Genomic DNA, 16,727 nt, shown 5'->3' on the forward strand with positions numbered 1-16,727 from the left:
AAATATATTCACTCTCAAAAAAAATACTTAAATTGGCATACATGGGGGTAAAATGTGCCCCCATAGCTGTCCCTTGCATCTGTCTATAAAGGATATTGTTAAAATCAAAAAAATTATGTGTAAGGCAAAAATGTACCAACTCTACTATATACTCCGTCACTGGTGAATTACCTAAAAAGAATCTTAAAGCCTCCAAGCCAAAATTATGGTTAATGTTTGTATACAGGCTTTTAACATCCAATGTGAAAAAGTACATATTATGATTCCACTCAATGTCATCAATTTTGGCTAGAAAAATCAAATATAGCTATGGGTTCTAAATAACCATGCAAAAGTAGACCCAGATTATGTGTAAAATATTCCTGGCCTGAAATTATAGGCCTCCCCGGTGACTTAGTTAGATTTCTATGAATCTTGGGGAGGCAATAAAAATATATGCATCCATCAGGGCTAAATTTTTTTCTGACATCCGTATCTGAAAAGTACCCAAGTCTACAGCCTTTATGTAATAACTCAACATATTCAACAAGGGCTTGTTGGTATAAAGATATATCAATTTTATCATATACTTCAGCATTCTCTAAATGCTCCAAACACATGTCCATATATTGGGTAAAATGCATCATAACCAATTGGTTCCCTTTTTCCGAGGGTTTGAAAATAACTTGCTCATTTTACTTAAGCTTTGAAGGGCTTTCCATTCTGAAACAGACATATTATAATTAATCTGTTGTTTATTCTGAACAAAGTCAGCAAACACATCCTCAATCGCAAAATTCCACATATTGGAAAAATGAACCACATCTTAATTTAAAAAAGGAGGTAAAAAATTACTATTCGCACATACATTGTGAGTATCTAATCTACAATATGAAAAAAGAATTATTAAATTCACAAGTATAAAAACTTTCATATGAGGTATTGACACTATCATCACAATATATATATTGGGGAAACAAAGAGGGCATTTAAAGTAAGATTATTAGAGCATGCAAGGGACATTCACAATAAAAAATGAGAGAGTTCTGTAGCGGTACATTTTCAACATTTTCATGAAGGTAATAGTGAAGGGTTACAGGGCACCATTCCGGAAAAAATAAATGTGTCTTTATATGATGAATGTGTTTTTAAAAAAACATCTTTTGACTAAGGAAGCAGTTTACATCTTGAAATTCAACACTCTGCACCCATTTGGGTTAAATGAGGAATTGAATTGGAGATTGTTTATTTAATTACTTGATTGTTTCATTGTTAATTGTATGTAGTATTTAGGTTAGTAGCTTTAGAATGTTCTTCACTCCTTGAAGGCTTTTTAGCCGAGACGTCAGAGAGATTTTTTTTCTGTGAAGACAATATTGGTGCAATAAATTAGTTTGGATCTGTGGCTGGTCATATTTTCATTCAGCTGTTTTTCTTGGTGGTGTTCCAGTTTGATAGTTCTATGAATGTTTCCTTATTTTCTTCTTTCTGCACACTTTTGTACATGTTATTTCAGAGGATAGTTCTATGAATGTTTCCTTGTCCTTCATGAAATGTTTCCAAGTACTTTGTTGCAACCTGATATTTTACTTGGTTTCCTAGAGGAGTTTGTATGAGAGTAATTGATTAATCAGACTAAAGGTGTTCCTAGTGAGGACTGGCAGATAATGGATACATATACTTGCCTGGTCTAGTTGCACAGTCTGAGGTGTTATTTCGTTCAGGGAACTTGGTTCTAATTTTTACTGTATCCCCAAAGGTTAGTGATCTGTTTCCCTGTTTTTTTTTCGTCCTATACAGTCTCTCTGTTTCTATGGTGGAGAGAGAAGTTATCACTGCTGCTGTCTGTCTGCTAAAAGTTCATGGAAAATAAAATTGACTTTTGAATCCAGTATTTTGTGTTTCCCCTAAAAACTGGTACTAGTGTTTTCCTCCCATTGCTAACTACATTCAAGTTGACAAAACAAATGTGATATTCCCATATGGCTATAGCAGTGAGTTTGATATATCACTTAATAGTTGTTTAATTAATTTTTTTATCCTTTTGTTTAAAAGTACACATATAACGTGTTTTGTGGCCCCATCCTTAAGGAATGCATGGGTTTACTTGATGGATTCTTCATGTGTGCTCAACCACCTATATATCAAAATGAATTTTAAGGAAAAGATGCTAGTTGACCTGTCTCCGCTATTATTTTTAAGTTATTTACCTGACTTTGGTTTCTTTGTTGTTCATTTCAAATTAAGTTTCATGCTTTATTTCAGGCTAAGAACATGTGCTCATATGAATGTACATCATAGTCTCATGGCTTCCCATTTCTGTTTTTTCTTCATGTTTACATAATGAGCATTATACAAACTAATTATCAGATGGGACTTGGATCACCAGGGTGTCAGGTTCTTTGTGAGATTTACTTGTATCCATGCATGTGAAGTTTAGTACAAACATTTTGTGTGTGTGTGTGTGTGTGTGTGTGTGTGTGTGTGTGTGTGTGTGTGTGTGTGTGTGTGTGTGTGTGTGTGTGTGATAGAGAGAGAGAGAGAGAGTCTGTGATATTGTTGTAAAATGTCCTGGTAGCTTACTAAGACAGTTACATAAGATGAATAAAAAAAATCCTTATCTATGATCAAACCCAAATTGCTTTAGCTTAGATTGTATTGCGCACAAATAATTTTGATGTTTTTTTTTTCTGTCGTACTTTATCTGTTTGAAGATCATAGCCAATACTTGCAAAGTCACATCAAATAGCACAATCTGTCTTCTATTTTACTCCTCCATCAGGATTACCATTGCTCACTCCCACTCAAATACTGTGGCACGTTTACATATTTTGCTAGTTAATTACTCCTCTTTCTACCTGCATCAGGTAAACCTTCATTAAAAAATCTTTATAGTAGCACACATACAACAACTAAAAAGATTTTAAAACAGTAATTCAGCATGGAGCTTTTATAAATCAAAATGTGTTAATACCTTGAATAATCATTCTACTGAATTCTATCATATACTATTTCTCTGTATCCTTGGGTGCAGACCAGAAAAAAAAGTTTATTCAAAGATACAGAAGGTGTAGACAAACAGAGAAGATTTACAAAAAAGAAGGTCTAAACATCTATACATCTCCCCTTGTCATAATTCTCCCATCCTACAGGATATGCTATCCTGGATGTGGCAAATTACCACCAGTGAAATTATCATCATGGGAGATGTCAAGATCAACTGGCAAAGTTTAACTTCTGATTTCCCATCCCACAGTATGAATATATGTGGATTCACACAGCTCATTAAAACATCAACTAGTCTTCACAAAAACAGCAACCAGGGCTCTATTCTTGACTGGATTATGGTCACAGATCCTACCAAATACACCAAAGCTGGTGCTCTATCTAATACTCTAAGTGAGCTTTACCTACATATCCCTATGAGACTACAACCCATCTGGTCAAAGGCCACAACTATAAAATGTCCCGCAACCTAACTAACTTTAACCCACAGCTGCTAATTGATTTATTAAAATCTTTAAACTGGTCCATGTTGAAACTATTTATTTACTCCTCGACTACACTGTTGATTACTTTAATAAAATATTTCTAGACACCCTTAATAGTCTAGCCCTACTTCAGACAAAAAGAACCAAAGTCAACCATGCTCCTTGGCTAACAAAACCTACAAAAAAATAATGATAAGTAGTGACAAAGGATGGAGGTAGTGGCAAAAGAATAGAAATTACACATATTTACAAAATTACAGACAACTGGGTAATCAAGTAAAAAACATATAATTAACAATGAAAATACTACTATGCTCAACTACAAACTAACCACAAAAACAAACACAAAAAACTTCTGGACCACCATCTCCTCATTACTTAACCCAGGATCCAAACACAACCTCAGCCCACGCATAGACAAATCCCTATCACAAATTGCAGAAATGTTCAACACATACTTTACTGAAAATATAGCCAACATGATGGCAAACCCAAGCCATCCCAACAGTCCTACCTCTCTACATGCTAACAAACCTATCCCCAATCCACCCTCTCACGGATCTCCACTAAAAACAACCCACTTACATCGCATTCATTTGAAACCATTTGCACTACACCCCTACCTCCTACCAGCTTCACACTACAACCTGCTCCTGCAAACTTCATATGAAAACGTCTACAGAGAATCAAAACCTACTCAGTCTCTGCAGATAACCTCCCAGATGAATACTTGAAATGTTCTGCCAGTGCTGTCTCCTAACCTATTAATATTCTTATCAATGGATCCATCACTGAATCTTATGTCCCCTCCCTATGGATAAAATAATTTGTAATTCTACTACACAAGAGAGGCAAATCGACTGAGTTGTCTAACTACTCCCGTTGCCATCTTATTCCCTGTCTCCAAACACCTAGAAAAATGTGTACATAAACAATTACTTAAACATCTTCTCCACAATGTGCTACTAACTCCCACTCAGCATGGTTTAAGGACAGCACACAGAACAACAACAGCATTGATATACTTATGGGCACAGGTAATAAAGTAAGACACTCTAGTAAACTAGTGCCAGCACTATTTGTTGATCTATGTTAGACTTTCATCTCTGTCTCACAGCCCAAACTCCTACAATAGCTCTGTATCCTAGGTCTTTCACCATCCTCTCTACAATGGTTTCCTAGCTATCAATCCAACAGACTACAATGTGCAAAATGGCAAGGCTTACTTTTTCATTACTTACCTAACAAAACAGGAGTTCCTCAAGGCTCCATCCTTGGACCCCTTCTTTTCAATGCCTCTATAAATAATCTTCACACTTCATCCTGTCAAAGTAGTCTAATGGAGTATGCAGACAGCTCAGCTGTCATTTCCTCTTCAAACAGCATAGAACACCTCAGACAAATAACCCAAGATGCCTTCACTTCTATTAAATCTTGGCTCAGTAATGCACAAGTACTGCTCAGCTCCAATGGCATAAAGCTACTCCTTTTTTATCCCTAGGTCACTCTTTCCAGACTTCAAGATTTTTTTCCTAAATATTGGAGAAATTGAAGTAGTCCCAAACACCAAATTGTTAGGAATAATGTTTGATGACAAGCTTATCTTTGATCTTCATATACATAATGCTATCAAAAAGTACACCATAAACAGGGATGCTCTATAGGCACAAAAAGTTTTTAGATATAGCCACAAAAAACACACTGGCCACAACCTGCCTTCTAACCTCACTACTATATGGTGCCAATATTCTAACCAAACTCCAAAACACACTAAAATAAGTTTGAATCATGATACAATAAGACTGATAAATTTGCAACTGGTGCATCACATTATAGTGACCACTGCATAGCTCTTAACTCCCTTAATTGTCTTGAACTCCCATATCATCTTATCTACCTCCAAATAACATCTACCCATAAAATAATCTATAAATCTGAAGCATGCCTTTCCTTAAACTCAATACTCCAAATTTATACTTATAAAAGGACTTTGCACTCAGAGGACAAACAACTCCTGTCTCTACATACACCTAATAAAACTGCTGTATAAAGTCTATACTCCTACCTAGTGACCAAATTATGGAATGCCCTACCCCTAGACATCAGAGTTAATCCTAGCCTCATGAAATTAAAGCATAATCTAAAAAAAAAATCTTACTTAAATTTTGGATCTGCTCCTGTTTTAAACCAGGTGACACCCATTAACCATCCCCTAACCATATCTAATTCCCTATATACATTTCCTTCCCACAAAGCCTTCTGAAACTACCACTATCTCCTCTCCACTATATAACCTCTCAAATATAACCTCCCTCTAACCTCTATCACTGTGCTTAATTACTAACCTGATCTTACCTTCCCCTCTTCCATCCATCCTGATTTTTATCTCTAAATGTTTCCCACTGCTTGGATTACTAACATGTCAGGATTTTTCCTTTTTTTTCCAGTACACTGTAAAATTTAACTAACATGCTTAATATCGTTCCTGCTCTGCACACAATATTTTTCAGTATCTTATGTCCTTACAAAAGTATTGTCTCTTTCCATGTAAAATGCCAATCTATGTAATGTTTACTTTTAATTTCTATGTAATGGAACTCTTCTCCACGGGTCTCCACTGAAAATGTGTACCTTGACCCAGTCAGATTTTCCCAGTACACAGATGTCAATAAATAATAATCATAAATTTTAGTGCGCATCTTTTCCCTTTATGTGGCCACTCTTTTGAATTTATTAGCTGTTGTATTGTAGTGCACCATCACTGTATATCCCTGTTACAGCTAAATCAGTTTTGTCATCTTGGTAAAATAAAATTTGGGTAAGTGAAAATTAGTTTTACTCAAGTAGACCCATCGATAGATATATAGATATATGTCTGTATTTATATCTCTATCTATAAATAAATATACATGTATGCATGCATACATTAGTTCCAAACTTCATGTGATGATTTTGTGCAAAACACACTATCACTTTATTAAAGCAATACAAACACCTATAAATTTCAATCTAGCTTATAGAATATAATCTTTCTTCAAACAGTAGTTATAAACGTATCATTAATATGAAAATGTTTATACAGAACATTCATAAAAGAATACTATTAATTAAATAGCTAATTGGTTAATTAAAACCAGTTGCCTTTAGTCAGTACAATATGCGTTCTATAAATTTAAATTTCATTTTGCCTCTTTTCTTTGAAAAAGGCTTTAATGAAAACATCTCATTAAGATGAGAAAAAAATGTGTTTACTGAAAAGCTGCCAACCATGGCATCAGCCAGAACCTTCTCAGGTTCTTGAAATCTACAACAACCTTTGTGTGCTATATTGTTATCATGTTGAACCAGAACATTGCACTCAGGTTTCCTTTTAAAGTCATAAATAAGGTCTGGAATTCTCAGTCTGAGTGGGTGGTCAATTTCTCCTTATAAAAACGTTGAAACTCTATATGCATTACTAAATAACTCCTAATATGGCAAAGACAATACCTTGATTTTATTTACTTGCTTACAATAAACATGTTGCCTAGATTCAAATATAACCTTTTTTCTCTATATTTATATAATTTATCTTGTATTTATATTGCAATAATTCTTTCTGGTTACTAACACATAACAAAGTGTGACATACTTCCTGAAACAGCAGTGCCTTCTGTGTTTGACAAAAGAATATTGCAGTTTATCTTAACAGTCTGTTTATTGGTTTATGGTAATTTAGAATGCAATGGAATATTAGCATTGCAGCATTTAAATGCACATGAAATTATTCTTCTTATTATTATTATAGCTGCATACAAATGAGGGGCAGTGATAGTTATTGATACATAATACTGTATTGATACAGTCCTATATCTGTTAAATGATCACAATAATTACATTCAGGTAGACAGCACGTTTATTGCTGACATCTATATAAGGTACAACATTTAATTATGTGATTACTGAAAAACTGGACCAGTACTTGTACATTTCATATTGCTTGTGTCTAGTATTTCATGAATCTCCTAAAATCCATAAAAACAAAGCCAGTCCACCATTACATCTGATTGTCTTAGGAAAAGACTATGCCATTAAGCCTGTCCTCAGATTTTTGGATTCTCTATTGAAATCTTTTGTTTCTCTGACCTGATTTATTACAAAAGGCATGAAAAGTTTTAAGGGAAAGCCTTCTGCATGGTGGCAGCCCTGAATTCCAGGATATATCATACAGGTAAAGATGTTAAATTTATTGTTTAAAATATGAATCCTTGTTTGCTATTAATTCAGTTTGTGCTTATATATCAGTACCAGAGGAGATTTGAGGTATTGTGATCAGTAACTCATTTTGTTATTACTACAATGGATCCTTGGCAGAAAGATAGTCATTGTACAGACCATGGGGCAACCCATGGTCTGATAAAGGGACAACAGCAAGACTAGAATGGAAGCTGGACACTTTGGCTTCTTTGAGTAGTAAGGACTTGAAGACTCTTCAGAGCTGAAGCAAATTGCCACTTTCAATAGAGATAAAATCCATCATTTCAGCTTGCTTTTTGAAAGAGCATTCTCCTCAGCTGCCCCCTAGATTCAAGATACCCACTTTCCCTAACCAAGCTGTCACAAAAGCTAGAAAGTACAGAATAAAATGCTGCACAATGATTTGTGGTTGCAAGGGCTGAAGAATCTTCAGAGAAGCATATCCTATTACACATTTTGTAGACCACTCTCCCTGAATCTTCTAACATTACCAGATATACAATAATTGAGAGGATTTACCACTTCTTGAAACCACAGCCAAGGCCAAGCTCCAAGGCAGGTGATAATTGCACTCCTTCCCTTCATCAACAAAGAAGACATCTGTGCAAGTCAAAAAAAGTGAAAGAATTCCTACTGTATGGTCAAAAGGTATACCTCTTCCACAAGTACACACTGGTCATGATGCAATGTGGGAGGGCCTTCACACACATGTGGTCTCTAAACTATAATAATGCTTGGTTATGTTGCTCAGCTATCTTACAACTTTGAAATAAACTGGCATGATAAGAAGGTTCTCTTTGAGTCACCAGAGGTTGCCATAGAATTCATACAAGACAAGCTACATATTACAAACATATCCAGTTTCTTGATGACAGCAACATCGGCTTCAGACACCTTACTGTCTGAGCTCTCAGCATCCATTCCATTGGATAGATTAAACAGGCTGACGTCTACTGCTCAAGTGAGACACCAGCAACCAGATAATTTAAATAAACATACAGGGGTAACTCCAATGAGTCTTTTCAAGAAAGCAAGCAAGAAATTTTGTAATGAGGAAAGGAGCAGATTTGTCCCCTTAAATTCTCATAAGGGGATTGTTGTGATCATAAGCACCAATGAAGCTAAACAGGACACTGTAACCACAGCTGGTTCTATGCTTCATCCAGATCTTAATCATCGGAAAGGCATTCATAAATATATTAAGGAGAGATTATCTATGCAGGACAAATCCCCAGCTGCAAAGCAAAGAAACAAGAAGATCAGGATGATACAAAATGGACTGATTTATGGTTTGTTGCTTGCTGAATAATGCTAGGATAAGAAAGCCAGTCTAGAATGCTGGGTGCAAATATAGCATCATAGTGAGAAACAGTAAAGCCATAACTTGTTTTAGAGGATGGAAGTGTTTACAAGTGTTGTACATGCAGGTTTAGTCATCCATTAAATTGCAATACCCCTGCACTGCCTTTGCAGAGCAGTTTCAGGTTGGACAGCCAGTCATGTTTTTATTATTCGTAGTTTATTTAAAATCTGCTGCATAATTGGATTTTTTTCTTCTTCCTATTCTTGTATTTGTAGGTCTTGCTACTATTATTTAATTTTATTTTTACTAGTATGTCTTCTCATCATTGGAATAATGCAAAATTATGCACTCATTATTAATATGAGAGGCTTAACTTCAAAACCTTGCAGGTATGCTTTCAGATGCCGTGTCTCTGTCGATGAAACTGTGTGTGTGTGTGTGTGTGTGTGTGTGTATGTGTGTGTGTGTGTGTGTGTGTGTGTGTGTATGTGTGTATATATATATATATATATATATATATATATATATATATATATATATATATGTACGTATCTGCGCAGGAATTGAAAATTATAAAAAGGCATGTTAGGTGTCAGCATTTCCAAAGACACAAGCCTATAGCTAGTTTATCCCTTTCCTGCAAATGTGGAGTGCCAATATATTTGAATACAAAACACAATAGAATATTTTGGAAGAAGAGGATAATGAATGGATGTAGGTGATGGTGAAAGTCAACAATGGGAAAAACTTATGGAAAAGCTTACTGTTGCTGTGCAATGTATATGGCCCCAGTAAAGACGCATCCATCTTTTTCCTACTCACTCTTATACTAACTTAGTGTCATAAATATAGAAGGCTCACATGTTGTGATGTTGGGTTATTTTAGGATTGTGCTCTTTTCAGTCTTGGATAAAGTTAATCCTTAAACAAAGAAGCACATTAGAGTACAAGTCCAAACAAGGAAATTAGACTGTAGTGCTCTGTGATTTATGAAGAATTCTGTCAGGAGAGAATGTACAGTTTATATTTATCTGACATATTGGGAATCCAGAAGCAGAACTTATTATTGGTTGATCTCATCATGTCTGTTTCCATTTGTAATATAGACAGCAATGATCCTTTGTTCATTATCAGACCACAAACAATTGCTTTAGACTTTCCAATAGACCCAAATTCCACCCCAGTGAAACAATGGACAATAGAACCTTTAACACTGAATAATGAAACCTTGGCTGACTATATAAAATCTGCTTTAATTAGATACAGTTATCTAAGACCTTGTGCAATTATCCAAAGTAGAGGGTCTTTATAATGCTGTTGCTTTTCCCACCCTTCAAACTTAAAAAAATTGTATGAGGCAAGGCTTATGCATCTCCTCTCTGTTCCTAATAGCCATTGAAGCCCTTATCCAAATGATAATCAGTTCTCCCTCATTCCACTATTAGAAACTCAATGGTGTAGAAGTGAGAATTCTAATATTTGCTGATGATTGTTTAAAACTATCAGAAGCCTCTACAGAAAACATTCCAGAGATGACACAAGAATTGCAATATTTTCTCTATCTGGTTTCAGAGCCAATGAAACTCTAACAGAGAATTTTCCTGCTGGTCCTACAACAAGCCTATTGAGGTGCAGTAGCCCTCTCTATCCCTATAAGCAGTTTGCCAACTCTCAAATATACCTTGGAAAGTATCTTTATCAAAACATCTTTTCAATAATTATAGCTAGCTTTTCAAAGTTCCTTTCTAAACCTTATACTATGGTGAACATTTGGAAGGATTTCATAACCCACCCAGATGACTGCCATGTAATCCTATGATTTTTGACAATTTGCATTATAACATAAGGTACAATTTGTACAGTGAGCATATCTTCCCATTCTTTATATTGCCTTATAATGAAAAAAAAATCCAAATAATTTATCCTTGGAGGTATTAAGCACATTTTTAAGTATTTTCCCAAAATCCATCTCTGAAGATTTTGCCAAATTCAGCTTGATGTACTAATAGGCTGCCAGCAGTCCTAAACAAGGCATGACAAATAGTTTTAAATCACATATGAAGGTTCCTAGACAGATGTGACTCATTATGTTACAGTTAAGTCATTACTGGTTGTTATAATGTAAATAAGTATATTATTGCTTGCATGTGTTGAGGATTTATATGTCTGTCTTGCTATTGCTTGTTTGTTACTGTGTGACTTTCCAAATAAATAAATACACAAGAAATTCCCATCATGGATTTGGATACATTAATCAGGTATAACATAAAAGCATTTTATAGTGCAACTGAATATGAACAAAGACTTGAATGTCTGCACTGGATGACAGACACTTATTGAAATTATTAAGAATCATTTTATGAGGTGCTGTTGGTATTGGTTGACATCATTTTGCAAAATAAGGTGTTTTTGTTTCAAGAAATGATTTATCTGGGATTGAGGGGTACAGCGATCAGATACTCCTGACACCTAGTTATGCTTATGCTTATTTGGCAAAATTAGAAAATACATATATGTGCCAGAATTGTTTTAAATTTGTGAAATTCTTTGGAAAATTTACAGATAACTCTTTTATAGTAATTTCAAGTAAATCTTACGATGAGTATGAATAAAACAAGTGACTGGCTTAAAGAAATGTATAGTCTATTGATAACTGATGTTGAGTATTCTGGAAGCTATTTTAATGTTGTTGTTGTAAAGACAAATGGGCTTAAATATGCAGAATTAAAAAATAAGGATCTGTAATTTAATTGTTATATTATTATAGTTGTTAAATGAATCCAGTGGAAAAGTATATTTTCAAAAGATAATATATCAGGGCTGTTACAAACAGCTCATTTTGATAATACCAGATCACAATTAACAGCTGTTAAAGATTGATATTTGCTAGAAAACTACCATAATAGTACTGTACAACATCATTTAGACACTGTATCATGAAATAAATAAAGGGCACTTGAAGATATTATCTAGCAAAGAGGAAAATGTTGAAACTGTTGGTGAGGAAGAAAGTGAGACAATTAATGGTGTCAGTGACACCGCAGATTCATTTTATGAAACAGTAGAAAGATTACAACAGTTTGATGTAAGTAAAAATAATGAAAGACACACACACATCTATATATATATATATATATATATATATATATATATATATATATATATATGTGTGTGTATATGTATATATATATATATATCTATATATATATATATATATATATATATATGTATATATATATAGATATAAATATATATATATATATATATATCTTCTTCTTCTTTTGGCTCCTCCCATTAGGGATCACCACAACGGATCATCTGTTTTCATGTTTTCCTGTCCTCTGGATCTTGCTCTGTCACATCAACCACCTGCATGTCCAATATTCAACCATGGGATTCCTATTGATTAAAGAAAGACATTTATTATAAGATTTAATGTTTTATCTAAACAATCTAAACAAGCAGAATACATTAAGTGCAACTAGGCATGCTTTGTCAGTTGGTTTGGAATAAAGTGCTTCTGTTTTAACTCAACCCCACTTTTCCAGGCTTTGGATTCTTTGGTTTTATCCTGTATTTTTCCTTAACTCGGTTAACCTACATGCTGTTCCTGTTTTGCTCATGCTTTTGTCAAACCAGGAATTGAGTGCTGTGAAATTGCTGGGGCTTGTTTACAAATGTGAATACGATTTGAGGGAACTATTGTGACATAAAGACAATGGGAAGCATATAATCATAGAGAAAAGAGCACAATCACATTCAGGCTGTGTGTTCATATGAATGTGTAAATGAATGAAATGCGTTTGTAACATTCTGAAAATGGGTTTAAATGTTTTTAACAACACTCCTGACTGTGGTACAAGGAGTAGTATTTATTCAGTAATGTACAAAGTGTCGGTGTTGTTAAGTAGGGAAAACTAAACACCCACATAGACTTAGAATTTGAGACCATGTTTATGGCTTAAAAGGAAATCAGAGTACAGTGCTTAGATGCGATATTGTAGCAAAGAAAATTAAAGAAACATCAGGACTGTAAAGCCCCTGTATGTACAGGACTACAATCCTGGCTACCTTTGTTATCACAAGCCACCAAAAAAAACTCCAGTGTTCTAGGAAAATGTATTGCCTTCAGAATAATAAAATAGACAGACGTGAAGTATCTTAAAAAAAAGTCTAGTGACTTAATAACTTGAATTTAAAATACAATCAGTAGTAATACAGACTCTGGATTCCATAGTCATAAAGAATAATTTAATGGCAGATGAGTGCTGAGTTACAATGTTGCACACAAATAACTAAGCAAAGTTACAATTGTTCTAGAGTAAAAGCTAGGAAAATGGGCACATGGAGTGAGTGGTTTCAAAGCATGCAAACCATTGGCTGTGGAAGTTTAAAAGTAGCTAATATCTCTCTACCTTAAAATGTCTGATGAGCAAGATCTGTAGCCCGCCAAAATACAAACCATTTAAGTCCTGAGCTTGATTTTAAAAATTCATATAAAATAAATAAAGTGTAGATGCAAGTTAACATACTAAAATTCTTTAAAATCCAAGAAAAAAATAGTCATTAAAATGCATATAGTAGTACCAAGATGAAACATCTCAGAACAAATGTGAAAATCAGCTTCCAAAATATTTCAAAGTAGCCTTGTCTTTAAACAGATTAATGTCAAAGTTGGATGAGAATTATGCTTCTTCAGATCTGCCTACTTGAAATAATAAAAATGCACCTAGTATACATGTTTGAGTCTCAGGGAAATGTAAGAAATAAAAATACTAACCTGCTGTTGTTGTGTTTGTGCTTTAACAGTGTGGTTAAAACTGTTTAATATACCTTATTAACAGATGAAGATCATCAAGTTGTTTAACCCTCACAATCCTGCATCCCTAGATCATGTCAACAGCATGGTGCGGTACCCAGGAGTTTTGAGTTATGGGGCCCTTGCTAAACTAGAGGAGAGGGCAGGGTGGGTTTATGGGTAAGGGTCTGTGATAAGCTATGAATCAGATTCATAGATTATTAAGGCAATGGAAATAAAAAGCAAATAATTCTGGGTAGAGTATCTGAAATGCCCTCATTTAACTTAAAATTAACCTAGCTAGCCAGCCTAGAAATGTAGCACTATGGTGGTAATTAGAAAGAAAAAGTGGGACAGAGGGGGGAGAAGAGAAATGGAGTGGATGTAGGGAAAAATAAATAGATAAGTGTCATAGAAGCTTTACATGGGAAATAGACTGTGCTCAGAGTAGGTGAAATTGTTAGAGAACCATAATCAGAATGTGTAGAGCAGAAAATTAAGTCACTATAGAGAATTAAAGAAACATACTTGTTTATTTATAATTTTAGGTGATTGAGGTGGGAGTTTTGTTTCAAAGGGGGGGGGGGGAGCTCAGGGTAGCTGAAATAATTAGTGAACCAGAAATGAGTTGTGTAGAGCAGAAAATGAACTTCTTATAAACAATTAAAAAAATACTTGTTTATTATTTTAGGTGAATGAGGCGGGATATTCGTCTCAAAGGGGGAAAGAAAACGCTCTTTGTAATATAATATAGTGTTTAGTTCTTAGGGAAATTCAAAAATAAAGCTGCTGTGGTGTTGTTCCTGCTTCAACAGTGTTGTGTAAAAACTGTTTTTAGACCATATTTAGATATGCGGTCCAATGAGTTATTTAACTGTCAGAAACCTGCATCCCTGGACTGTGCCATCAAAGGAGTCTGGAGTACAAGATTCTTGAGTTAGGGGTCTTTTATTAAACTAATGGACTAGGCAGTGTGGGTTTATGGATAACGAACAATAATTAGGTAAAAATCAAATTCATAAATTGTCATAGTTATGGAGATAAAAAGCAAAGAATTATGGATTATGCATCACAAATTACCTTATTTTTCCATAAAATTAATTTTGCTAGCAAGCCAAGAAATATAAAGGCTAAAACCTAAGGTGGTCATGAGTAAGAGGAAGGGGGGGGGAGAAAAAAGGGGGAGAGAGATGAAGAAGAAACTGGATATGAAAGAGTCCTAAAAGTTAATAAGGCTAGAACTCAGTGTACCTTAAGATGGTAGCAAACTAGTATCAGTGTGCATGGACCTGAATCTATTCAAAGACTTAGGTCAATAAAGATAATTATAGAGGCTAGTTTATTACTTTATTAAATTAGTTTAATGAGGCAAGAGACTAGCCACACTGTAGGAAGGGAACCGTGGGCTATCTAATATTATTATGAAAAGATATCTCTAAATAAATATAAAGGTAAAAATAAAATTGTGAAGTAAAATAAAATAAAAATGCACTAAAAATAAGAGGAACATGAGAATAAACATATGACTAAGATTAAAAAAATACATAATAAATAAAGGGCAGGGTGAAGCAGTCTTCAACCAATAAAGATAGGGAAATTAAGCAGAACCACTTCCCAGGTATCCATTAAAGTGAGTTCTAAAACATAAATTATACAGAATAAAGAAAATTATTTTAGAACTATACAGGTTTGGATACTGTAAGGCCAGTTCTAAATAGCAGTGTATTAACAATAAAGAAAATAAGCTATAATTATTAAACAGAAACAACAATTTGGAATGTAGGCATGTAGAAGGGATGGTTTTGAAGTAAGGGTATAGCATTGGTTGCAGATGTCCAAAACAGTCATGGTTATCTTCTTTGCCAGAATTGAGGGGGAAGCCCAGTAGAGTGCCAAATTTCAAAATCTTTGCTGAGTCCCAAGTAGCCATTAAAATATCAGTAAATAAATAAAACTATGCATTTATCCTCAAAGTAAGATTAACATGAAAACCTTTAAGGATAGTAAAACATAAGTGCACTAAAGTTTCTCTAAAAAGCTTGTTATATCGTAACTTTACATTTCTAAAAAGATCAAATTCAAAATTGGAATTGGTTATGGAAATTAATAAGCATAAAGGCTAGATGGGCAAAAAATGAGAAAGGAAATAGATATAAGAATCAATAAATGTATAAAAGTGAATGATGAAATGAACAATTAAGTTTTGTCCTGATATCTAAGATCAATCTATACGTACCTAATAAAAGGGAACCCTAGACGAAAAAACAGAATGGGTTTCATAGGGTAGTCACATTTGTATATTGTGCTGTAGTTGTCCTCAGGTCTAAGTGATGTAATAACAAGGTGTTTAGTTAATACTTGTAAAAACTTGTAAAAAATAAAGATTTAAAAAAAAAACTGACTGAAGCTGTCACTGGTCTGCATCCCGAGAATGGGTCAATATGAACCAATATCATCAAACAGTCTTTCATTGAATGTTTACATCAGCAACCATTTTTCATAGGGAAGGAAGTCACTTGGCTAACATAAAGACATTTGCCCTTTTCCCAACTGTAATGTAATCTTGGAGTTGGTATATATGTTGGGGAGGGGGTAGGGGTTGTGGGGTGTGCCTCCCCCAACTTTTGTGGGTCTGATGTACTGTGGTGTGTGTGTATGTAGTTATGCTGGCCAAGTGATTTCTTGCTGTGAAAAAAACATTCGCTGATGTGAACATTCAATGAAGGGCCGCTTGATGATGTCAGTTCAATAAATAACCATTAGAGGCAAGTAAATTTCGAAGAAGTGATATAGACCTTCCCTAGAATGTATTATCCAAATGGGTGTGGGGAAGAAGAATATTGTAAAAGGGTCCACTATTAAACGACAGGGGAGAATCAGGTTGGTTTATGGGTAAGTGGCAATCATTAACAATAAATCA

Source organism: Protopterus annectens, chromosome 17.part0, assembly GCF_019279795.1.
Source record: "Protopterus annectens isolate FY-2018-M chromosome 17.part0, PAN1.0, whole genome shotgun sequence".
NCBI lineage: Eukaryota > Metazoa > Chordata > Ceratodontiformes > Protopteridae > Protopterus > Protopterus annectens.